The 25,243-nt window shown below is 44.0% G+C and overlaps 1 pseudogene; it reads right to left on the reverse strand.

Moving 5' to 3' along the window:
- Window positions 1–6,426: 6,426 nt before the first annotated feature.
- LOC115398746 (GTPase IMAP family member 4-like) lies at window positions 6,427–18,600 on the reverse strand (annotated as a pseudogene).
- Between the last annotated feature and the right edge of the window lie 6,643 nt (window positions 18,601–25,243).

The following is a 25,243-nucleotide window of genomic DNA, read 5'->3' on the forward strand; positions in this document are numbered from 1 at the left end:
CCTCCCCATCCTGTCTTTAACAACCCTTGTCACATACAGTAGAATGGTATGGATTTATGAATCAGTCATAACCCTCTTGCCTAGGAGATAAAGGGTGCTAAATATATACCGCCCTGCCACCTAATCTTAATTTTCTCCTCTTGACAAGATAACAAAAGAGTTTCCTGAAATAACATAATATCAGAGTGTATAGGTTTCATCTTTGCCATTATATGTTTGACCTTTTTCAGTGTTTCTGGTTCTATGCAGTTCCAAGACACTTTAACTCTTAATCAACCAGACATACTGTACAACATTTAATGGGTTTCCCAATACATTCAAATTATTTAAAAATAGAGAAACAGAAAAAAACTTGGATGTTAAAGATGCGTTAAGGAGTTTTACAACCTTAAAAATATTTATTCAAGTCAAGTCAAGTCAACTTTATTTATAGAGCACATTTACAAACGGCTTAGCCGCATCAAAGTGCTTCACATAGTGCAAAAAAAAAGACATAAAAAGTGCATAAAAATTCATAAAAAGAATCAGAAAAGCAAACTAAAACCTAGTTGAAGGCCAGCGAGAAGAGGTACGTCTTCAGGTGAGATTTGAAAATTCCTACGGACTCGGCTGCTCAGATGTGGGGGGGAAGGGAGTTCCAGAAACAGTTGCAGCTGGGTGTAAACTTCACGCTCAAGAACTTTTAGAGAGGAAGGGCAGTTTGGAAATGGACCTAAAGTTTGCCATGGTATAGGGGTCGAGGTTGGGCTTTTTTAAAAGAGGTTGCACCACAGCGTGCTTGAAGGCAGGTGGGATACAGCCAGTGGACAGATCACTGTTGACTGTTTAGACGAGAAAGGGGGCAACTGAGTCAAAGACTGTTGGATCCTTGAGCAGACGCGAAGGTATACAGTCAGAGGGGCAGTTGGAAGGCTGCAAGTGTCTGACAACGGCAGAGAGGGAGGATAATGAAACGGGCTCAAACTCTGAGAAGGTTGCTGACAGAGGGGGAGGGATGAGGGGTGAGAAGGGGGCAGCAGGGGGCCTGAGTGCAGCTATCTTGCTGATAAAGTATTGTTGGAAACTATCACAGAGGGCAGGGGGGGCATGACGGGGGGATCATTGCGAGGGTTGATGAGGGAATTCAATGTCCGAAAGAGAACCTGGGGTTTGTGATAGTTTAAGGAAATCAGAGTTGAAATGTGCATATTTCACAGCTCGTTGGTAGTCTGTCAGGGAGCTGCGGAGCATTTGAAGTGGAGATGGTCCTTCTTCCATTTGCGCTCAGCGCGTCTGCAGACGCGCCTGAGGGCACGTGTGGTGGTGTTTAGCCATGGTGCGAGCTGAGATTTTTTGCCCTTGAACTTGAGGGGGGCAATTGCGTCCAGAATTGTCGTGCAAGCTGATGAAAACATGGGAAAAAGCTCATCAGCAGGAGTACTGACTATAGAGTCTGGAGGCAGCTTACACACTGGGGAGACCCTGAAGGCGGCAGAAAATTGCTCGGCAGTAGATGGATTGAGACAGCGAGAAACCTGTTTGGGGGCCTTATAAGAACTACCTGTGCATTGTATTGAGACAGAAAACAGAATAGGGGAGTGGTCAGAGAAAGCCATGGGACAGATTTCATTAACGGAGACGGAGACACCATGGGCTAGGATGAGATTGAGAGTGTGGCCCTTTTCATGGGTGGGGCCATCAACAGCTTGAACGAGACTGAATGAGTTAAGTAAGTTTGAAAATCCCGGGACAGAGGCTGTGAGACACAACAAACATGGATATTAAAATCACCGCAGATAATGAAATTGTCATATTTGACCACAAGCCCAGACAAAAAATCAGCAAAGTCAGAGATGAAGTCCTTATTGAATTTGGGGGGGCGGTAGACTACTGCACACAGAAGAGGTGGAGACAGGTTTAGTTCAAAAAGTTGCAGTTCGAAGCTATCAAAGCCATTGTGAAGGATCTGGCGACAGTGAAAGGACATCTTGAAGATGGAAGCAAGGCCTCCACCTCTCCCTGATGATCGGGGAGAATTTAGAAAACTGCAGTTGGGTGGGCAGAGCTCAGAGAACGGTGTGTTATCTCCAGTGGAGAGCCAGGTCTCACATAGAAACAGGAGATCCAGCCTTCGAGCAACAAAGAAGTAATTGAGCGCCAAAGTTTTGTTTGAAACAGACCGCACATTTAAGAGAGCCATATGAAGGGTTAAATCAGCTCCGGAAGGGTGTCGCTGTAGGCTCCGCAGGACTGAGTGGTCCACTCTGGTCCTCAGACTAAGTTCCATTCAGCCCCAGCGCTCGGATGACGTCGGCAGAGTGCGCCGCAAGTTTCTGGAGCCCAGATGGATGGAGCCGTGGCAGGGCAGCTTTGAGAATAAACAAACTTTCTCTGGGCACTCCGATGGACATAGCGGGGACATCGTAGAAGACCGTGATGTCTGATGGCTCCGATGCAGGATGGAGTGGAGAAGTTGTTGAGTTTGAGCAGCTGCGAGGCGGAATATCTAAGAGACATGCCTGGTGCCGGTGCATTTAGCCTGGAGCTGGCTAACTTGGTGCAGGTTAGCCCGGTGCTAGCCGCCAGCCAAGCACGAACTGGAGCAAGAACCAACCGGACAGAAACATTGAGACGAGGTGAAGGCTCCAAGCATCCAGCTGACCCATCCCAGGGCACAACGGCAGGCAGTCCGAGTAGGTGGCACGGTGGTGATAGACGGAGTGGACACTCCAGGAGAACAGCTGATCGCAGCCGGCGCTGGGACGGGAGGACGGTGCTTCCAGGCGACAAGCTGAGCCTCACAACGGGACACGAAGACAGGGTGTCCAGCGTCGGCACAGGCACGGCGTCGATGGACAGGCTTGCTTCTCCAGGGGGACAGCTGACAGAGGAGGTATGAGCAGCTGGCCACGGCCAATACTTGGGAGTGGTGTAGAAGGTAGATTCAAAAGTCACTTAAAGTCCGGGTTAAAAGGCAGTAAACAGGCAAAGGCCTTGACACGTAGGAAGACATATCAAATAAAAGAAATAAAAGAAACTGGGGCATGGGAAGCTTAGGAAGCTTTGGAGGACGGAGAAGCGGCTAACAGAGCAGCGCCAGTGTCCTCTCCTCCTCCTCCTCAGTTATTTTCCACCATAAATATGTTCCACATTTTTTAATGATGTGTACAGTGTGCTCTGACATATTCATTACAAGTCCCTCTAACAGCGCTAAATTGTCACTTGAAAGTCACAGTGCCGGTCCGGCACCAGAATTTTTTGGGGGAGAATTTGAAAGGAATGACGTAATGCGCGCTCCGGCTGGTTGAGTTTCGCTTTGTCCGCCATTACTCCGCCAGATGCTTGGTGAGCAACAACTGAGCAGGATCCTCCAGAAAGTAAGAAGAGACTGGCTTCTAGCACTGCCACAGCTCCAGCACAGACTCCACCAGGTAAAAGAAACTTAAATCTTACTTGACTGCTACTAAACGAGCGAGGAAGGAGTCCCCCTCTTCCGTGCACGGGAGCCACAGGGACGAGTTTTTCACTAAGCTGCATTACGCCCAAGGCCTGCAGGGGGCGCTGTTTTGTATAAAACGCACAAACTCCTTAATGCACCTTTAAAAGAAAAACTACATCCATAATTAGGAACACCAAACAATAAATGCCTCTTAACATTGTTACCCACTTCCCTCCCCCTTTTGTATGCTGGTACCTATCTAACAGACTGTTCCACAAAAAGTGAGGATCAACTGATTGTGCCTGAACACATTTTTTCCCTTTTGCCCGACCTGCTACATAAGAAACTTGTTTCTAAATACTTTCAAAGGACTTTATTATTGGTGTTGGCTGTGGGCATCTGCAACCGTGTGAAATATAATAAGAAAACTATTTATCCCTTCTCATTGATACTTAAAGCGACACTAAGGAACTTTTCAACCTTAATAAAACATTTAATATCTTTGTGATGATACATCGACTTACAACGAGTTGAATGATCCCTCTGTCACGGGCTGAGGGCGTCGGTATTGCTTTCACTTGGACTAAGAAACTGTGAGGAGGGTGGTAGGAACCCTGCACACGGCATGCGTCACATTATGATATAACATCGTTTAGCCACCATTAGATCCATTACCTCGTCGCTATCCGTCCTTCACACAGCCACTGGAAACAAATGCAGGCGGAGTTCAGTCCTACAGCGCGCCAACCGGAGCAGCATTTTATGACGCCACGCACTAGTCCTCATGGGAACTGTAGTATTTGTTCAGGCAAAACACTACCGCTTTTGTCCACTGGCGCCGCCAAAATCAACGGAAACTGAAAGTTCCTTAGTGTTGCTTTAACTTAAAGCTCACTCAGTAGCTATCCCTTCATACAAATACACTGCAGTGTAAAGATGTCTATATTGTCTCATCCAAGTCCAATATCTACTTCAGAGTTCTTACAAGTTCTCCACTTCAGCTGGTTGGTTAAAAATGTGGGACTGACCCATCGTTTGTCACCAGCAGCCATGTGGGAAGAATCATGCCATATCGGATCCCCACAGTGCAGAGCTGCTGTCTCTCGCCATCAAACTCTTTCTGTTTTTTGTGCACACCAGCTGTGAGGTCCTTGTACAATCTCACAGGGTGGTTCTTGAATAGAATCTGTCCCTTTGTCCTGGTGGCTCTTATCGTGGTCATTTTAACCTTGTAGATTCAAAACTTCATGGTAAAAGTCCTTGGTGCAACGGTATTCTTCGGACGGACCCGAAGCATTCTGTCCAATGTCAGAGCGGTGTGTAGCTGTGCCAGTTCCAGAACCTCTGGCAACCAGTTTTCTAGAAAGGCGAACGCGTCCTCTCCCTCCGCACCCTCAGGTAGGTTCACAAGTCTCAAGATTGTCATGATCTGGCCTCCAGATCCAGCACTTTATCCTCCAGATTATTGTTTTTATTTTCAAGAGCCTGAACACTGGCTTGCAGACTGGTGATGCTGTTCTCTGCTGAACATATCCGGACCTCTGCCTCACCAAGCCATTCGGTGCACTCATTAACATCTTTCCTCACACTCTCTATTGCTGACAAAATGCCATGTAATTTGGACGAAAAGTCAGATTTCAAATTTGCAATCGCAAATGGTACTCTGAACCTGCTTCGGTCATCTTCTCCCTCTCATTCTCCTCGTTGTATTCCTTCTCCGCTGCCTCGAGTGTGCTTGCAGTTTTGCTGTTGTCACAGCAAGCTACAGAGCTCGCAGTGGAAGTGAAGTTCAGTAACTTCTATTGAGTTGTTGTGCTGGCATTTTTACTGGATTTCTTTTACGAGAAAGGCATCACAGATGTCCTTAGTCATCATTCAGTGTCTCATATAACAGGTTGTCCAGAGTTTTACAGAAAGGTAGTGGAGCCGAAGTGACCGGGTCCTCTCTGCAAGTTGTCATGCCCAACACTAAAATGTTCAAAATTCAACCAGCCTAAACTGTGATGACTGAAAGGATGCCTCGTATTTGGGTTAACTCTCAGGATTGGTGTATTTCTATCATAACTCTAAACTTTCATCCAGACTGTTTCTTCCATCTGAGAACTAAATATGTGTAACAAACAAACAAACAAACAACCTCTTCTCTGTACATGTCAGTGCTGTGAGAAACAAAAATGTGATATGATACAGTAACCAGTGGTGTAGTCCAGGTTTACCCTTTTTCAAGCAACATGATGTACATCCTCTTGCGAAAAACTGCATTGCACCACTCACTCAGCACTATTTTTTCCCTATAGGCTCTATGCACAACTCAACCACTTCCTGAACTTCAGGAGGCTCCTTGTTTCCTGTCTTTCATGATCGGATGAACTGATTAATACAGGTGTGTCTGAAGTGTTAGAGAGGTCAGACACATCTGCATTAATCAGCTCGTCCTATCATGAAAGACAGGAAACAAGGAGCCTCCTGAAGTTCAGGAAGTGGTGAAGTTGTGCATAGAGTCCATCGGGTAACCCTAACCCTGTGGGACTGATTTTGCTATAGTAGTTTTCATGCCACTATTTCTAAAAATGGGATGCTGTATATGAACACAAAAATCAAGCATATCTACATCTCCAGGGACCGCTACACCCCTGGCCCAGCTAATTTTGGAAGTAAACACCTGATTTGACAATAGCACAAGAAATTCAGGCCCAGAGTGTTCTGTCCACTCCATTATAGAACACTAATACTCTGTAATTATGCAGTATTATGAATCATAAAAAACAGTACCATGAGCATTCACAAAATCAATATAGTGCAATTAAATATCCCACAATGCATCATGAAAACTGAAAATGAATGTGGCTCACAGAATAGTACAGTCAGGTGTGTTTGATTTTAGAAGTTTTTTGGATCAATTCACTCAGCTGTTTCTCATGTTTTTTCTGAGGGTTCTCGTTCCTCCATCCCATCTGTGGACTTCATTTCCTTCTCTTTGTTTTTTCAGCAAGCGACTGATACTTTTGACATTTTCTCTTTCCCTGTGATACATTTAATCAAATTTTGGATTTCCTCTGATCTTTTTTGGTACTTGGTCTTGAATTCGTTGCACTCCTCTGCTTGTTTTCTGGCCTTTTCTTCATAGTCATCTTTCATGTTCTGCAGTGAGTTTGATACGCCTCCTCAAAGTCTTTTCGCTCTTTTTCTTCCAGTTTCCTCATTCTTTCTTCTTCTTTTTGAAGTTTTACTTTTTTCTTCTTCATGTTGTGTTTTCAGGTTTTGGATTTCCATGTGATGTTTCAACCAGTTTTACACTATTTTCTGCACGTCTTTTTTTCCCGTATTCCTTTTGTTCTTTCTCCCAGGTGTCATTGTTTCTCTTTCATTTCTGCTCTCAGCTGCTCCAGCTCCTTTTCAATCATCTCCTGTGATGTGGACTGCTGTTTTATTTTGATTTGCAATGCTTCGTAGTTTTGGTGCCACGCCGCTGGATCAATTCATCCTCTTGTCTCTTTCTTTCCTCTTCTTCTTGTTCTCTCTTTTCTTGTTCATCAAATTTTTCTTTGAGCATTTTGATGTGTTCTTCTTTTTCCTTCAGTTGTTTTTCCTTATTTTTATTTCCGAACTGATTAGTATTTTCCCCTCTTCTGATTTTCTTTTCATTACTTGCATTCTTCGTCATGTTTCATCTTAAGGTCTTCCATCTTACTTTTCATCTCTTCTTCCTTCTCCTTCAGGATCTTTTCCATTTTTTTCTTTATCGCTGCCTCAGCTTCTTGCAACATCTCATTGGTGAAGCAGTCACCGCCGTTTTTTTTCCACCATGGTGTTGATCTTTGCTATCAGCTCTCTGACTTGCTTGTAATTTTGTCTGTCTAAGTTATCAAACACATGGTATCTTCCTCCACAGTCAGAGACGAACCTCTTAAAATAGTGACCACTTTCACTGATGTACTGTTCAATTGACTTACCCTGGGGTTTCAGTGAATCTCCTTTGGTGAAAAGAATGATAGTGAACTTCTCTGAATTTTCCCCAAATGCTTTCCTGATGAGTTTCAGGGTCTTCTTTTCCTCCAAAGTAAACCGTCCGATTTGTAGCACCAGTAAGAAGACGTGTGGTCCTGGAGCCAGAAGACTGACACATTTCAGCAGCTCCTCCTGAACCTCATCATGGGACAAATTGTTATCAAACAGTCCAGGAGTGTCGACCACGTGGACAGCACGACCGTCCACTTCTCCCACTGCTTTCTGACAGCATTTGGTGACTGAGGTTGAAGAAATATCAGCTTTAAACTGATTCATTCCAGTAATGGTGTTTCCTGTGGAGCTCTTTCCATGGCCAGTCTTTCCAAGAAGAACTATTCTGAGTGGCTTTTGTCTCTGCATCTCTCCCTCACCTGTGGAGTAAGAAAACTTGGATTTACTCATTTTAACAGATTGTTTTCACAAATAAAGGTGCACAAAAAGTTGTGAACTGTAAATAAGTGTCAGATGCACATTGTTCATTTTTCCAGATTCCCCATCCTTTGATATTACAGGAACATCATGGTCCTGTGTGTCCTGTCTTTTATCTCCTGTCATTCCTGAGTCCTGTCCCCTATCTGTCCATAGCCCCATATGTTGCCAGTGTCTAGTTTTGCACCCTCTCTGTGTCTCCCACTCTCCTGCTGTCCTCACCCGTCCATGCTTCCCTTGTCTCTCACACCTGGACTGTTCAATCTTCCTGTTAAGTCGTCATATCTCGTCTCCTCCCTCTGTCACTGTATTTAGTTTTGTCTTTTCAGTTTGTCTGGTCAGTCTAGGAAAGCTTGATAAACACGTCAGGATTTTTACAATCTTCCCCCTCTGCACTTGAAAATAATTCAGCATTTTAATGTTTTTTTTTGTTTGTTTTTTTAACTTTTGCTTCCAAAATGGAGCAGTAGACAAGAAGTTTTTAGTCTCTGACAAATACAAACTACTTTTTTAAATTACCGAATATCCTAAATATTCTTTTTTTTACCCCCAGATTGAATAGTTTAGACCAGAAAAAAATATGTATTTTAGCTTGAGTATAGTTTTATGATACATCTTCTTTGTCACTTTTTGTGCGGCACGGACTCCTCCGGGAGTTTTTATTTCCTTCATTTTCCCATAACTGTTAATAATGGAGACGAATGGAACATTGGGATATCTGACATCCAGGAGCAATACAATATTGAGGATTATCGGCTCACTTTCTGCATTACTGGGTTTAGGAAGTCTGACTTTTCTGTGTTTCATTGTCATATATACAGACATACATACATATATATATATATATATATATATATATATATATATATACATATATATACATATATATATATATATAATATATATATATATATTCATGTCTCCAGCACTGAGACTAATTTTTTAAAAGCAGCTCCACCCACACCTTGGTGAGTCGGAGCTATTAGTCAATCAGTTTCTTACAAGGGTGTTGAAAGGCTGGCTCTGAACTGATCCGCTCCTCTTGGAGCTCCACACACAACTGGATTTGCGATCAGAAATATTAAACATGTTCATATCTACGATCTCACTTCTGAGACCTCCCAAGTGGCTCCAACAGTAAAAAATCACTCCTAAAACACTGCACACCACAGGAACATCGAACCCAATCGAATTTGCATACTCCCGACAATCAGACCTTTGCTGGCTTTGATCGGGAGGAGATCATGGCTAAATCCAGCCCGATTATCCTGTAGTGTGTACCAGCCAGTCTGTTGTCCTGTCCTTTCTATCCTGTTGGGGTGGAGAGCCAGCTCCTTCTGTGTCTGCCTGCTCATCTGGTTTTGAACTAGTTCAGGGACATGAACTCTGTTTTGGATTACTCGTCTGGACTTGTCTATCTTGTTGAAACTTGTTTTGACTCAAAAGCCAGTTGGTTTCATCTTTTCCCATTTCTTTGATGGAGAAGCCTTCCATGTAGCACTTCCAAGCTAAGCCATGCCAGGAAAAGTGGGCTATTTAGATAAATGGTCTTTACCAAAAAATAGCCCCCAACACCTGGTAACAGTGAGATTCCTGGTTACTGACAATAGAGTCTGTAATGAATGAATGAATTCCAGGAGTGGTACATTGTGACACTTGTCAGTGTTTAACAGAGACAAGGGGTATTCTGGGTAATGGGAGTGTGTTTCAGTCAGTGGACATTCATGATCTTTTCGGTAAACATGGCAACTGAATTCCTGGAGTTGGTGTGTGTCATTGTATGTCAATCAGCAGAGTGTACCGACATTACAGTGTTATTCTAATATATTGGGTAAATTTTGTGATTGTGAAAATCAGGGTCTTCATCACAGATCTGTCTGCCATGGGAGACTCTACCAGTACCATATTCTTTCCAATTGGAATAGTTCTTGAGATCATGAAACCACACAAGCCCTCCCACCCAGACAATCTCGGGTCAAATCATTAGTTGGATTGTCTAGGAACCCATCAAATCCCACGATGTTCATTTATGACAAAGTAACAACATCATGCAAAGCAGATGTCAAAAGCTTTGATCTTTACTACTACTTTAGCAATAAGAATAGAAAGTCTGTATTTACCCAGCCAAAAAAAAAAATACTTACAGGTGATGTTTGTCTCAAGCTTTGCTTGTCGGACCTTAATAGATTTTTCCAGCTCAAGGTTTCTTTCCATTTGAGCACGAGCAAGAGATTCCATTGTGTAGCCAAATGGTCTTCTGTTCTTGTTGAGTCCATCTACCACAACCATTAACTGTACGATCCAAGTCATGTCCTTGTTGTTAACAGCAACAGATCGTCCACATCTCTCAAAGAGGTCCTGGATGTCTCTGGGTGGTCTTGTGGTGTTTTGACATTTTTCTGTGAAGGATCTGAGTTGTCAAGGATTAGAAGCACAGTGAAGTCATTGACTTCGAGAGCTGAAGGTGTCCTGGATGGTCTGTATTTCTCTCTTGTCTTCATCAGTGGGTGGACCCACAGGCAGGACCAGGATGAAGGCGTGGACACCTTCAGGATCACAGAGGGAGACACACCTGAGAACCTCCTCCATCACCTCCTCCTGAGGTCTTCCACACAAAGCAGGCAGCTCCACCACAGAGACCTGACGTCCACACACCTCTCCCTGGATTCTGACAACACTCTGAGGAGGTTGAATGATGGTCACTTCGTCCTAAAATGGTTGCGGCTATTGAGTCTTCCCTGGTCCACTTCTCCCACACACAAGTAGGTTAAAACTGGCTTCATCTGTTGAGAGATGGATGTCATGGGTCCTTGGTTGATGGGAGGAAAGTTCCTTCATTTTCAACTGCCATCTTTTCAATCTTCTCCATTAACTGCTCTTTGGTTTTTTCAGTACAGCTGTAATGTCGTCCATCACATTTCTCAACAGTTCCCTTATGATGACATTTCTTTCCATGTGTTTGGCATTGGTGACGACCATCAAGTGTTTGAAAGTGTTTTCACCAAAAACATTCAAGATGGAAGAGATGTTCAGTGTCTTTGCTCCAATGACGTCAGAAGGCTCCACTATTAGCAGCAGAACGTGTGGTCCAGGATAAATCAGACTCTCCATGTCTCGCTTCACTTCCTCCTCAGACAGTCTGTTGATATCTGGAGACTTCACAACTTTTATTGTTTACACTTCCATTCCACAGTCCAGAGATGGCCTTGGAGTGTTGAGAGTATCATATCCCTGACGGTTGAATTTGGGGTTTTTCGTAATTATATCGCTCAAAAGCATCTTCGAAACCTCATTTTCACCCAGCAACAAGATCCTGAGTGAAGTTGCTGAAAAACATTAAGGAGATAGATGACGGACTTTAACATTGAAAACACAAAGCCAGTTTTTTTGTCCTTGTGATCTCCTGGCGAATTATAAAGGCTCTTTCATGCTTTCCGCATTGTGTCCGCTGACGACATTGGACCTGTACACTAACTGCAGACGTGCACATGGTTCCTACACTGTAATAAATGAATCTATGGCCATGTAAATTATAATCAATTAATAAGTAAATGATATTCAATATTATTTATGTTCTTGCTTTTGTCGCAATCATTTGATAAAAAAAACATAAAAATGTTAGGAGAAATATCTACTTATTTTAGTTAGACAAAAAACAAGCATTTGTTTATGTGATTCCAAACACAGAGATAAATCAATGAATCCAACTTAATGTTTTTGAAACAGTTTTTAATTGAGAACCACTTCCTGTTGAAGCAGGAAGTTGTCTTTTGAATGCTGCCCGCCTACAAGACACTTGAAGGCTTGCATGGTAAGGTCTCCAGCTTTTTCCATATTTCTCTGCAATATGACAATTATTAACTAAGTTGTTGAAATGTACATTATTTTCTCATGTAAAAAGTATTGAAATAATATGTAGGTTGCAGATAGGTTACAGTTTTCTGCGGTTACCTTTCCTATGCTTCTTATAGGCTATTGTTAATACATTAAAATTGTGTAAATCACTTTCATCGAGTGAAATGTTGAGAGATGAAGCTGAAGGTATAGGTTGTCTTGTCTTTCTTTTCTTTTAAGTTTTTATTTATTTATTTATTTATTTTGTCCTCACGACAGCCCGGTGTCGCGAGATTGTCATATATCCAGATATATGTTCGATTTGAACGTATTACTTGGCATCCACCCGTATCTAGATACCTTTTTTAATTGATATAATTAACGGGGCCACACGGTTGGTGCAGTGGTTAACGCTCGTGCCTCACAGCAAGAAGGTCCTGGGTTCAAATACCGGCTGGGCTCAGGCCTTTGTGTGTGGAGTTGCATGTTCTCCCCGTGTGTGCGTGGGTTCTCCTCCGAGTAGTCCAGCTTCCTCCCACGGTCCAGAAACATGCATTTCAAGTTAATTGGTCACCCTAAATTGCCCCTAGGTATGATGTGTGAGTGAATGTTGTATGTCTGTATATATATATATATATATAGAGTGTGTCAGCCCTGCGACAGACTGGTGACCTGTCCAGGGCATACCCCGCCTTCACCCACAGCAGCTGGGATTGGCTCCAGCCACCCGTGACCCCGAAAGGGAAGAAGCGGCAGTTAATGAATTAATTAATAATCATATAATAATCATTGATTAATTTAGATGATTATTACTAAACTGTATATCATTGAAGTGTATAATTAAATTAATTTTTATAAATACTGCTAAATCATTTCTAAGTTTCAGTTTATTTCAATTCAAATTAATATTTTAGATTAGTTATCAATTAATTCACTTATGTTTTGAATCAGAATTTACTCATTTAAATGGGTAATTATGACACGCCTTATTTCACTTAAATTTCTCAATATCAAACATACTTGAATTTAATTAATATATTGCTTGTAATGTGTTGCCTTAATTTTATTGAGTAGATAGGGGGTACTTTTTTTTACAGTGTATATTCAAGTTCACGCTGGTACGCGTTCCACGTATGCCCAACTGGACTACCTGTTCTGGGAAGTTTGGGGTCTGTCTGGCGATGTTTCACAATCAGAGAGGCAGTCCAGCGTATGTTCAATACCAAGAAAGTCCTGGACTGAAATCTCAAAACTATGGTTAAAGAGGAGAATACCTCCTGCCAAAAATGGAATTATCTTCGCGACCAATATGGCATCCACCTTGTTTGTTGCTGCTGCACGCAAATGCACATGGACGACCAGCACATTGAGTCCACATGGTCACAAAAATCAGCCTTCATGGATCGATAGCAGAGGAATTTGCATGGACTGTCGCACACACTAGTCAATGATGACTTTTACGTTACACATAACAACATGCACCATGTGGACTCATGGATGCGCAAAAGCATGAATGAGCCTTAAGTCTCAACTCATATAAGCACCGCAAAGTAATATTTCTAGAATTTTTTACAGACAACCGGACACAACACAACTTTTGTGCTGAAAAGACAATGCATGAATGTGTCAGTATGAGTTTAAAGGTAAAAATGAGCTATCACGCCTTCATCTTTTCTTGTTGACAACACAAAATAAAGCCTTAACATTGTGTGTGTGTTGCGTGTGCGTGCATTATATTATTAAGTATTATATTAAGTATTAAAGAAGTTCTTTCTTACTTTGTGCGGTCACATGACTATCTTGTGCTTGGTTGAGGGAGGAACCTGGTTTGTACCCTACAAAAAACAAATAGAGAAACAGAACAACAAAAAATGGACAGAGATGGAATAAAATATGCTATGATAAGATAAATCTTTCAGGTTAAATAAATAATAAATTGATTGTCATTTTGCAGTCACACTTTTGTATGCGAGTACAACAAATTCTGGCATTAATCTAAATGTGTTTTGGTGGATTATTCCGTTGTCTTATACAAAGCTCATGGTGTAATTGTTGTATCTCTTGCCTCACGAATGTTTTTCACGTTGGGTCGACCTACTTTTGGGTCGAGCCGGGGCCGCTTCGAGGAGGAGGTCCGAGGTCGAGATGCCCAAGTCAATATGAACACAGCCTAAAACTTACTTCCTGAGCAAATTTAACTTCTCCGGCAGTAGCCATGCTTGTTGTTGTTAGTTACCCAACGCTGAGTGAAGGCAGGCACACACTTCCGTCATGACGTCATGAGACGGGCCGGAGAAAACTACGGTGGCTTAAGCCCCGTCACACCGCCCGAACTTTGCTGGAGCGTCCCTGGAGCGGTGAAAAAAATCCATCACCACTCGTAAACGTTCACCACCGTTCACCACCGTTCACCACCGTTTAACAGAAGTTGGTCTCCGTTAAAGCGACGTCGTAAACGCTCGGCCACCGCTGATGTTACCGGAGGGGCCCTCCCACCGCTCCGAAAGTTTTGAGCTGCACAAAATATTCCGAGCGGTGAGGAGCGTTGAATTTTCCGCCCCGGCAACGTTCACCCCCGCTCCACCAACGCCCAGTCCAAGTTTGGCACCGCTAGACGCAAGTTCGTGGACGCTCGGGTCCGCCAGGCCAGCGCAATCTTGAACGCTGGACCACCGCTGCTTCGCTGCGTTGCCCGGGCAGCGATTAAACGTTGCACAAACATCGGTGGAGCGGTGGTAAGCGTTTTACGAGCGGACACGGGGTTGCTGGAACGGTGGAATGGAATAATAAATGAAAAAGGTTTGAGTAATATATATAAAACAGTATTTTTTTTCACAGTTGTTAACACCAGAACAGCCAAGACGGTCTGACAGACCGTTTGGGTTTTTAGAATTCTAATAAATCTGTTAAAATAATTCCCCTGTCCTCTAATTCTTTGACTTTTCCTAAATATGTGTCTTGTATGTTTTTCTGAAGCAAATAAGGTTTCTGAAGCAAATAAGGTCCTAACAATGACACACATAATATTACAAAGCATTTATACCTCCAAAAGAGAAGAAGACGCACTTCGCGTTGCTTGTTTTCTGCGATTGATTTGTTTTGGTTCATATGCGCGCATCTGAACAGGGAGCTAGCTTGACATCAATCGGCCATAAATATCAACCAATCCCCCCCCCCCCCAAAAAAAAAAAAAAAAAGACAATAAAAAGAGGCATAAGAGATATAAGGTGGAAGAAAGCTTTAGCAATGATACAGGAGGTCAGTGAGGGGGAATCGGATGCGGAGACGTGTCGGACAGTCCAGCAGAACCTGCAGCGGCGCATGAAGCGCTCACGCGTCACCTCCAGGTATAGAGAATTACTGTAGGCTGCTGTCAGTTTACACTAAATAATAATAACATAAAATGGTGTGAAAAAAAATAACTCATGGAATAAATCTCAACACAACAGTGAACACGGTAGTTGGAGCACTGCAGCGTATCCAGAGGGTGCCAGTTTACAGATTCAAGTAAAATATTCTATCCTCCATCAAAGTACAGCAAACCAAGTGTTTTTCATTTCCAAAAATTAATTTTAGAACGAACATATTTTCTGAATAAATACCTCTGTCCTGTGGAGCCTGCAGTCCAGAATCAAATGAGCAGGGTGAGGACGGATCGTGTGGGAAGGTGTCCGTCCTGGTGCGCAGCCGGGGAGACTTATTTACTAATTTTTAATATGTTCTTGATTATTATTGATGGTAAATAATACAACTGTTTTATGTGTGTTGGTGGGTGTGGTGCATGTTTAGCAAGGAAACAGAGTGCGTGGAGTGTGAGAGGTGACGCTACGCAAATGCGCACTTTAAAAAAGTCAAATAAATTTTAAAACCTGATTTGAGGCATTAATACAGCAGACATGAGGCATTAAAAGGTTTGCTGATCCTCTTGACTTAATATTTTGTTTTTTTATCTTAATTTCTAATATATTAGATTACAGAAAAACAACCTGCTGGTGTGCTCCTGAACAAAAACACTGTTTATGATGGTCTGGCTGACCGTTGCAGCCTTTGGAGGGGGTGTAGAAATATTTCTTGACACAACCAGTGGGCCACATCTATTACTGATTCCATTGCTTCAGCTGCCTGCTCAGTAATGAATGATCTTCTTGGAGGCTGCTGCCTTTCCTTCTCACGCCTTCCTCTTCTTTTGGCCACGTCGCATGATGAACTTCAACTATCCACTTCTATCAAAAACGATCAGAAGTTGTATCAAAACGGTCCGTTCAGCTCCGTAGTCACAGAACGCTGCTATACCAACGCTCGCTACCGCTCTCTGCCGCTCTCTACCGCTAAACCACGCTAAGCAATGCTGGCTTCAGCGGTGCACCGCTAAGCTAACGTCTGTGTTATCGATTTTTTTCCCCATTTTGTGCGCGGTGACGAGCGTTCGGCCCCCCTCCCGACCGTTTCAAGGAACGCTCCGGCAAAATTCGGGCGGTGTGACCGGGCCTTAGAGACACCAAAACGGATGCGTTCATGTGAAAAGCCGAAAATCGTTCATGTACCATTTCAGCGTTTTACCATCTTCTTAACCCACAAAGTCGATTACGATTCAAAATCGATTAATCGTGCAGCCTACCTCCTTGCAGGATCTCTGAAATGTGGAACTGGAAGTTGATCTTAGCTTTCTGCCTCAATCTGTCTGCAGTGAGTGAATTTATGTCTGCTGCTGTATTGCTACCCAAAACACGGGTTTGTCCCTATATCCACAATCTTGTTGTCTGTCCTACATTTTCACTTCGTCTATCTCCGAACCCCAGCTGATACAGCAGAAAGTCTCAACCTCTGAGTCGAGTTTTGCAGGGTTCTCCATCTTTGAGTCTCTTTCTGCAGAAAATCTCCACCTGTGAGTGTGGTTCGGCAAGCCCTGTTCAAAGGAAGTTTTTCCTTGAAACCATATTTTCTGCTTGCTCATGTGAGATTGTTGGTTTTCAGGTGACTGTGTTGTATTTGGTGTTGTAGAAATAAAATTGAATTGAATTCTCTTCCACAGCTGAAGAGCAATAAAAACAGAGAACCATTTTCATGAGCAAATAATCCACCAAGCACATATTTCCGATCTAATGGGATGAATATTATTAATTCAGCGACTTATGCATCAGAAAGCTGCTTGTTTATACTTTCTATATTCAAACTTTGTCCTGCACAGACTGACATGCATGTATGACTTACCAGGATCCCCTGTCCACGTTTCAGCTTTGGTAAAACGTGATATGGTGCTGGAAAATCTTCATGGGAGCTCAGGTATTTTCCTTTGTTCTCTGTTACAATTTGATTGAAGAGCCCAAAGAGATCTGATTGTTCGAGGTGTTGCTGAAAAGCAACTCTGTTTCTGAATTTGCTGATCAAGTCTGGCAAGGGGAGAACTTGGACTGGTAGTTATATGGGCCCGGCTCTGTGGATGGTGTAATCAGTACCAATGAATGATGAAATGCGTCGTCACTGAAGAGTTGAAGGACTTTGCAGAAAGTCTTGTTCTGTTCTTGAGTAAAATGTTCAGGCTGCACAACCAACAGGAGCAAATGGGGGCCAGGAGTAGAGAGTCTCACACAGTTCTCTACAAGTTCTTTCAGTGTTTTCTCAGAGACTTTGGGAGACACTGTATGTGGAGTGACAATGAAAACAAAGTCTTTGATTCCCCGAATTATCACACAACGGTCTTCATCAAATGGGATCGCAGGAAGTTCTCCCAGCAGGAAGTTCAGCACTTGGGTTCTCTGAGAGAAGCTGTTCCACACACAACAACCCTCACCTCAGACACTGAAAGAAAGCAGAAAAGACAATTCACGAAGGACTTTACTGTTTTCCATTTTCTGTGTGAAGGAAGCACAGTGGTGTCGTGATCACACTGAAAGTATCCTTGATTTTTTTCTGGTTGGAAGCCTTTCTGTGTGGAAGTTAATCTTGTCCCTATGTGGGAGTTGTTTTCTCTGGGTGCTCTACTTTCCTTGAACTTGATTAAAAATACACATTACCACCAAACAGTCCACAGATATTTGGCTTTTTTAGGTGAAATCTATTGAAAACATAAAGCGTTATAATATTATTTTCAATGTATCTGTCAGGGACTGAGAAGAACCAAAATGGAGACTTGCACAGATGGCTGAAGTAGATCATTTATTGTCATCCAGGCAGACACATAGGGACAAACCAAGAGCAGGGTAAAGTCCAAAGCAGAGTTTGTTACCAGGGAAGCAGGATGACAGACTGAGGTATCAAAATGATCCAGAGACAGAGAGGTCAGTGCCACACGAAAGTCCAACATACATGAAACACAGAGAAGAAGAGACAAAAGTACACTGATGACCAAGCACCTTGTTCGAGAAACAGAGAGGAGACAAGAGAAAATGACACAATTGACAGATCGCAGGGGTGAGGTGAAGTGAGGGGAAAGGCACAGAGAGAGAGAGCACAGAGAGAGAGAGTCCTGACAGCATTGTTGGGGTTTACGTTTGGTAATTGATATTAAATTACTTAAGTCTGGATTACCGAAGGTAATTCGTCACTTAAAGTAATTTCATTAAATTATTACTTTGAGTAAGTTTTCATTTACTAATTAATAATTACAGATCATGAACTGTGGGTCACTATAACAATGAATTACATTGTAATAAACTGTTTAAAGTGAGACACAAAAATAATTTATCCCAAAATCAATTATTAATTGATTTATTGATTCATTAGATAAATGAAGACATTTCATCATATTGTACAAGATTCACATATAGTACACAAATGGCAGTTTAAATTATGCTTCTCCTGTGTAACTCACTCCTAATGTCTTAACCAAATGTTTTTACTCACCAGATTGTGCAGTTGCCATTCTTCTCAGATGGAGACATTTACAGTTAAACTTTGTCCCAACTTCTGAGCTTGACAACCTACAAAAAGAACAAACAGATAACATTCTTTGCATTTCTGTTGACACACACCTGTATACACGAGACTGATCTTGTACGATTGAAAATGCTAAAAAGTTAGGTGGCCGAAAGGTGCAAACGCGTTGCAAACACAGTAAACACATGCAAGAAAGAAATGCTGCAAGAAAAAAATGCTGCAAGAGAAAAAAACGCCGCAAACACAGAAAACACCTGCAAGAGAAAAATGCTGCAGTCACAGAAAACACATGCAATAAAAAAAAAACACATGCAAGAAAAAAAAAATGTTGCAAGAGAAAAAACCGCTGCAAACACAGAAACACCTGCAAGAGAAAAATGCTGCAAATTCGATCCACAACTGAAGTGCACCAGGTCGCTCCAAGAAGAAGAAGATGAAGAAAGTACGGAAGCCCTACAAGGACATAGTCAAATACTTTTTTTTAATTCCTCCGCTTTGCATGATAAAGAGTTAATTTCAGTGGTTTATCAAGAAGTCGACTTGTTTTTTCCGCGTTGTCTCGACAAAACGACAATACGGTGAACCAGAAATCACAGTCTTTCTCCAGACAGCGACGCTCCGCTGCCACGGACCACAGACAGAGGTGAGTTCAGCCTGTTCATGAGGTTTTTGTACTGTTACCCATTCTGAATAACTTATATGATGCATGCAAATCAAACAACTGTCTGTCCAGCATTTGCACAGTGGAACTGCGATATTAGCCTCCTAATGCAGGACCTGTGTGTTTTCTAGTGTCTGACCCAGACTGTGTCTGTTCTGGAGCAGCTCAGAGAACTGCAACAACCTCACCAAATTCACCAGGTAAGCTTTCTGTACTTATGTAATAATAAAAAAATGCTGTTCCCTGCTTCCCATCCTGACAACCGTACTGTTTTGGGTGTTTTTTCAGTTATATGCATATAGCAGAATAGCCACTTTGGCTATAGCCATATGTTCATTATAGAAAAAAAGTCGTTTCAAATGAGTCGATGGTGAAGGACTCATCAGTCACAGGTAATGTTAAGTTACAAGAGCAAGGTGGCTGTAACTTGCTTGATAAACTTCAGAAGTATTTGGAAGTGGTCCATCAGCAACCATGGCATAACTTTGTGCCTGTAGCTGTGGCCTAAAGAGCCAATACAACAAAAGGCTGCCCCTGTTGACAAAAGATCAACAGTTACCTCCCTTAAGTGCAAACAATAGCAGATATGTCATATATGCAGATATATGTTCAATTTGAATTTACTACTTGGCGTGCAGCATATCTAGACCCTACATCTAATATCTATGTCTATATGTCTAGGCGGTGGTGGGACGTCAGCGGGAGCTACGGGAGGCTGCAGTGTTGTTGTGTGCGTGTTTTTTTCGACTGCCGATGCTAACGCATGTTTCTGATCCCTGCTCTTGGAATAAACATCGTCACGCTGCCAAACGCCTCTGGACTTCTTTCAGGCATATTACAGAGATAAATGTTTTGGTGTTTGTTTACTTCTGAACTGAAAGCTTTGTTTACGGCGCCGCAACAGCTCATTGTTTTCCGGGGCGACATGAGGCTACACGGTGCTTTTTGTTCCAGTGTAGTGTAAAATGGACGAATATCTATTGATGAATATGTTGTGGACGAGAACTTTGAATGATTTTCTCTTTAGCAAAAGCAGCGTTTGGCATTTTAGCACTAGCTTTTAATCCAGAAGAATGAATCTCACACTTTGTTACTGTAGCTAAAGAGCTAGCTGTCGCCATATTAACCGGTCCGTCACTACAGATGTCCGGGTGGTGCGCAGGAACAATACTTTGGTTCCGCAAGTGGCGTCCGTGCTACTGGCGTCTAGTTATTATGAAAAATAATCGATTTTAAATATTTATGAATCATAATCGAATCATTATGTGTCGCATCACGATTAATCTAATAATCGATGTATCAGCACACCTCTAATGAATAACATGCAAGTGAGCAAAATTTCACTCTCTAAATACTGTTTTTTGTTCAAGGACAATGACATTTCACTCTATCTACATCCCAGAAGAAAATAAAAGTTCAACCTTGTTTTATGTTTTCTGCTTGATCATCTTTCTCTGTTTTCCTCCACACCAGCATGTTCACCCAAGGTAACTTCTCATACGGACTCCATTTCAAGCAAAACCTACCTCAATGATGATGGACCTGTGTACAAATAAAAGATTCACAAATAAAGTTAAAACTCTCTGTTCTCCTTTTAGCCTCCTACTGCTGAGTGCCTGCATTTTTATGTCATTTATTCCAGCGACCCAAGCTGTTCATCTGCTCTTTTATTATAGATTATTTAAAGAGAAAAAAAGCACACACATTGTTGGTTCATCAATTAAAGCCCGCCTGTGGAACAGCATGCTGGAGAACCTCGGGACTGTAGAGACTGTATGGGTGTGTCTGAATGTCCACACTATTCCCTATATAGGGGCACTACATAGTGAAGACACCATTTGTAGGGCTGTCCGAATGTGCAGATAGCAAAAAAGAAGGGCACTAGAAATGTCCCACAATGCATCTCGAAAAGCAGTGAGCATCGATGGTGGGCGAGGGGTGTTGAGGAGCAGGGGGATTGGGCACGGGGGGGCTGAGGAGGTGTGAGGGGGTGGTAGGTGGTATGATTGAGGTTTGTATGGGTGTATGGTGTGTGTGGGTATGTGTTTGGGTGTATATGTGTGTGTGTGTGTGGTGTGCGGGTGGGTATGTGTGAATGTGTATGTGTGTGTGTGTGTGTGTGTGTCTGTGTGGGTGTATAGGTGTGGGGTAGTTAGGTGTGTGAGGAGAGAGCAAGGTGCCCTGTGGGGGGTGGCCCTGGTGGGCCTGGGGTTTGGGTTATTCCGCTGCCCCCTGTCTGTCCTCACCTTCACTCCTCCTGATGCATGATGGTGTGTGCTTCTTGGGTCAGTGGCCCTCTGGCCATGGTCGCTGGCCGCTGTGGTCCTGGGAGGGGGATCGCGCTCCTGGCCCTGTCCTTCATCCGGGGGCTCCTGGGTGACGGGGGTGCTGCGGCATCCCCGGACCCCTCTCTCCCCCCGCTCTCATTCACACACACATAGTGCTTGGGAGGCAGGCTTATCAAGATGGGTGTGGTGGAGGGGGCCATCTAAGTGGCCCCAATGACTGCACCCTTCGGTGGCTCGCCTCTCCGTCTTAATTGCTCTAGTCATCTAACATGACCAAATACATACAACACACACATCTGGGGGTCTGGGCGCGCCGTGTCGGGGGGGGGGGGGGGGCTGTTCAGTAGATGGGACTGCTCGTTTGGCCTCACTCATGGCACAGTGTGGTTACTGCCCCTTAATTTTAATCGCAAACAACATATACATCAACACTTATGAGCGGGAAGGGAGAGGGCCATGGGGTCTTCTGTGTTCCCGTCTCCAGTCCTTTCAGTTGGGTGGGACGGGGATTGTTGTTTCCCTGCAGGCCTGGGGTTTGGACTGGCTGTGGTTTGGGGGCTGCTGGCTCCAGGGGGTGCATGCCTGTCTGCAGCGGAGGGGGCTGGAGGGGTGGGGGGGGGGGGGGAGTTGCGGGTGGTGGGGACCTGGACGTGGGTGCTCGGTGTTCCCTTGCCTCCTGGGGGGTCTCCGACAGGACAAGGTGGACGGGTGACACGGGAATGAGAGTGTGCTTTGGATTAGGTTTGACTGGCTGTGTGTGTGTGTGTGTGTGTGCGTGCGTGCGCGCGCGCGAGAGGGACGTAGGAGGAGGGATAGGAGGGAGGAGGGGGGTGAGCTGGGTGGGTGGGTGGGTGGGGGGGGCTGGGGAGTTGGGGGGGGGGGGGTGATGCCCTGGATCTCAGGGTACTTGGCTGGGGGGGTGCCAGCCCGGGGCGGGTAGCCGCCCGTGTGGGCCGGCAATTCTAGGTATGGACATGGCCCTCTTGAGGTGGGTGAGGGCGGGGGGGGGGGGGGGGGGGGGGGGGGGGGGTGGGGGGGGGGGGGGTGGGGGGGTGGTGTCGGCCCTCTTGGGCTCTTGCGCCCTGGGCTCTCAGCTCTGCCGTCCCCGGGCATCCTGGGCCAAGGGTGAGCCAGCTCCTGCCGGCCGTGGCTCCTGGCCGGTGCGTTCCTCTGCCCTCTTCTGGACCGGAGCGCGGGTGTCTGCCTGGGAGAGGGATCGGATCTGGGCTCTGGGATGGCCGCCAGCTATCTGGCCCTGAATGCCTCTCTGGCCTGCTTCTGGCCTTCATAGGGGTCAGAGGTCATATATGCATGAACACTGTCACTATTACATTTGCATGATCACGCCGACTCTTTAATCACTCCTCACACTCTACTTGTGAAATTAGTTAAATTGTTTTCCTGTAGTGAGTTAGACTAATAGTGATAAAAAAAAAGCAAGATGCCATTTGTCATACCCTTGTACTAGTAGTAGCTGATTGTGTAGTGTTTAATTTCACACAAAAAAAAAAGCATTTCCGTCCTGGTCATGTCCGGCAGCCATGTCATATGCCAGATCCTAATAAACTGTACAACATCAACAGGACTCTCAGGAGCTTCATTCAGAACTCAATGGGGCTGTGGAAGACAAGTCTAGAGGCCAACTCAAAGCCAGTGGCACAGGTGAGCATCAAAAGCGGCATATACCAAGGTGATGCCCCTGCCCCCCCTGCTGTTCTGCATAGGCCTGAACCCCCTCAGCCAGATCATTACCAAGAGCGGCTTGGATACCGGTTCAAAAGCGGAACAACCTGTCAGCCACCTTCTCTACATGGATGACATCAAACTGTATGCCAAGAATGAGCGTGACATCGACTCCCTGATTCACCTCACCAGGATATACAGCAATGACATCGGGATGTCATTCGGGCTAGATAAGTGTGGACGAATGGTATCTAGAAGAGGGAAGGTGGTCACAACTGAAGGAGTTGAATTGCCTGAAGGGAACATAACAGATGTGCAGGACAGCTACAAGTATCTGGGGATCCCACAGGTAAATGGTAACCATGAGGAGGCAGCTCGAAAGTCAGCCACAGCCAAATACCTACAGAGAGTAAGACAAGTCCTGAAGAGTCAGCTGAATGGCAAAAATAAGATCCAGGCCATAAACACCTATGCCCTACTGGTAATCAGATACCCTGCTGGCATAATATCCTGGCCACTGGAAGAAATGCAAGCCACTGATATCAAGACAAGAAAGCTCCTTACAATGCACGGAGGGTTCCACCCTAAGTCCAGCATACTGAGGCGAGACACCAAGAGAAAAGAGAGAGGCCGAGGACTAGTGAGTGTCAGAGCCACTATCCAGGAGGAAACCAAGAGCCTCCACGAGTATACCAAGAAGATGGCTCCCAGTGATGATCTGTTAAGTGAGTGCCTCAGACATCAAAAGCCCAGTAAGGAGGAACCAGAGGAGCTATCATGGACAGACAAAGCCCTGCATGGCATGGACCACCGACAAATTGAAGAAGTGGCTGACATTGGAAAAACATACCAGTGGCTGGAAAAGGCCGGACTGAAGGACAGCACAGATGTACTAATCATGGCTGCACAAGAACAGGCCCTTAACACAAGATCAATGGAGGCCGGGATCTACCACACCACACAAGACCCCAGGTGCAGACTGTGCAAAGAAGCCCCAGAGACAGTACAGCACATCACAGCAGGGGGTAAGAGCTGGCAGGCAAGGCATACATGGAACAGCACAACCAGGTAGCGGGCATCGTGTACAGGAACATATGTACCGAGTATGGACTGGAGGTCCCAGGGTCAAGATGGGAGACACCTCCAAAGGTGGCCGAGAACAATCGAGCCAAGATCCTGTGGGACTTCCAGATCCAGACTGACAAGCAGGTGATAACCAATCAACCAGACATAGTGGTGGTGGATAAACAGCAGAAGACAGCTGTGATGATAGATGTAGCAATCCCAAGTGATGGAACATCAGGAAAAAGGAGCACGAGAAGCTGGAGAAGTACCAAGGGTTAAGGGAAGAGATAGAAAGAGTGTGGGGCGTGAAGGCAACAGTGATACCAGTAGTGATCGGGACACTGGGAGCAGTAACCCCCCAAGCTGGGAGGATGGCTCCAGCAGATACCAGGAACAACATCTGAAATCTCTGTTCAAAAGAGCGCAATCCTAGGAACAGCTAAGATCCTGCGCAGAACCCTCAAGCTCCCAGGCCTCAGGTAGAGGACCCGAGCTTGGAAGGAGACAGACACAATACCGCCGGGGGTGGCGAGAACACAATTTTTTTTTTTTAATATATATATATATATATATACATATGTTATGCTGCCCATTGTTATGCGCCATTTTGCGAAGGTAATCCTGCCGACGGCACCTTTAAGAGCACCTTCTCAGATGAACTGCAAAATAAAATTTCCAACATATCGAGATGAAAAATAGAATGTAGAAGAAAAGCAGGATGAAGAAAACAATTAAAGATTAAAAGTATATATACTTTTTGTTTGTTAAGTTAGTATTTTGGTGAGACTCTTATATTCTTCTATGTTATTAGAAATATATTGTTGAAGCTGGATTTTCAAACAGAAGTTTTCATATTTAGAACATTATTTAATATTTGTAAAGAGTGTAAGAGAGCTATTATTTTGTCACAAGTATTTACATTTCATTTTATTTTGTTAAAGAAGTCAATTTCGCATCATTGAAGCATAGTAAAGCATGTTC

Source organism: Salarias fasciatus, chromosome 12 (assembly GCF_902148845.1).
Source record: "Salarias fasciatus chromosome 12, fSalaFa1.1, whole genome shotgun sequence".
In the NCBI taxonomy this organism is placed as follows: Eukaryota; Metazoa; Chordata; class Actinopteri; order Blenniiformes; family Blenniidae; genus Salarias; species Salarias fasciatus.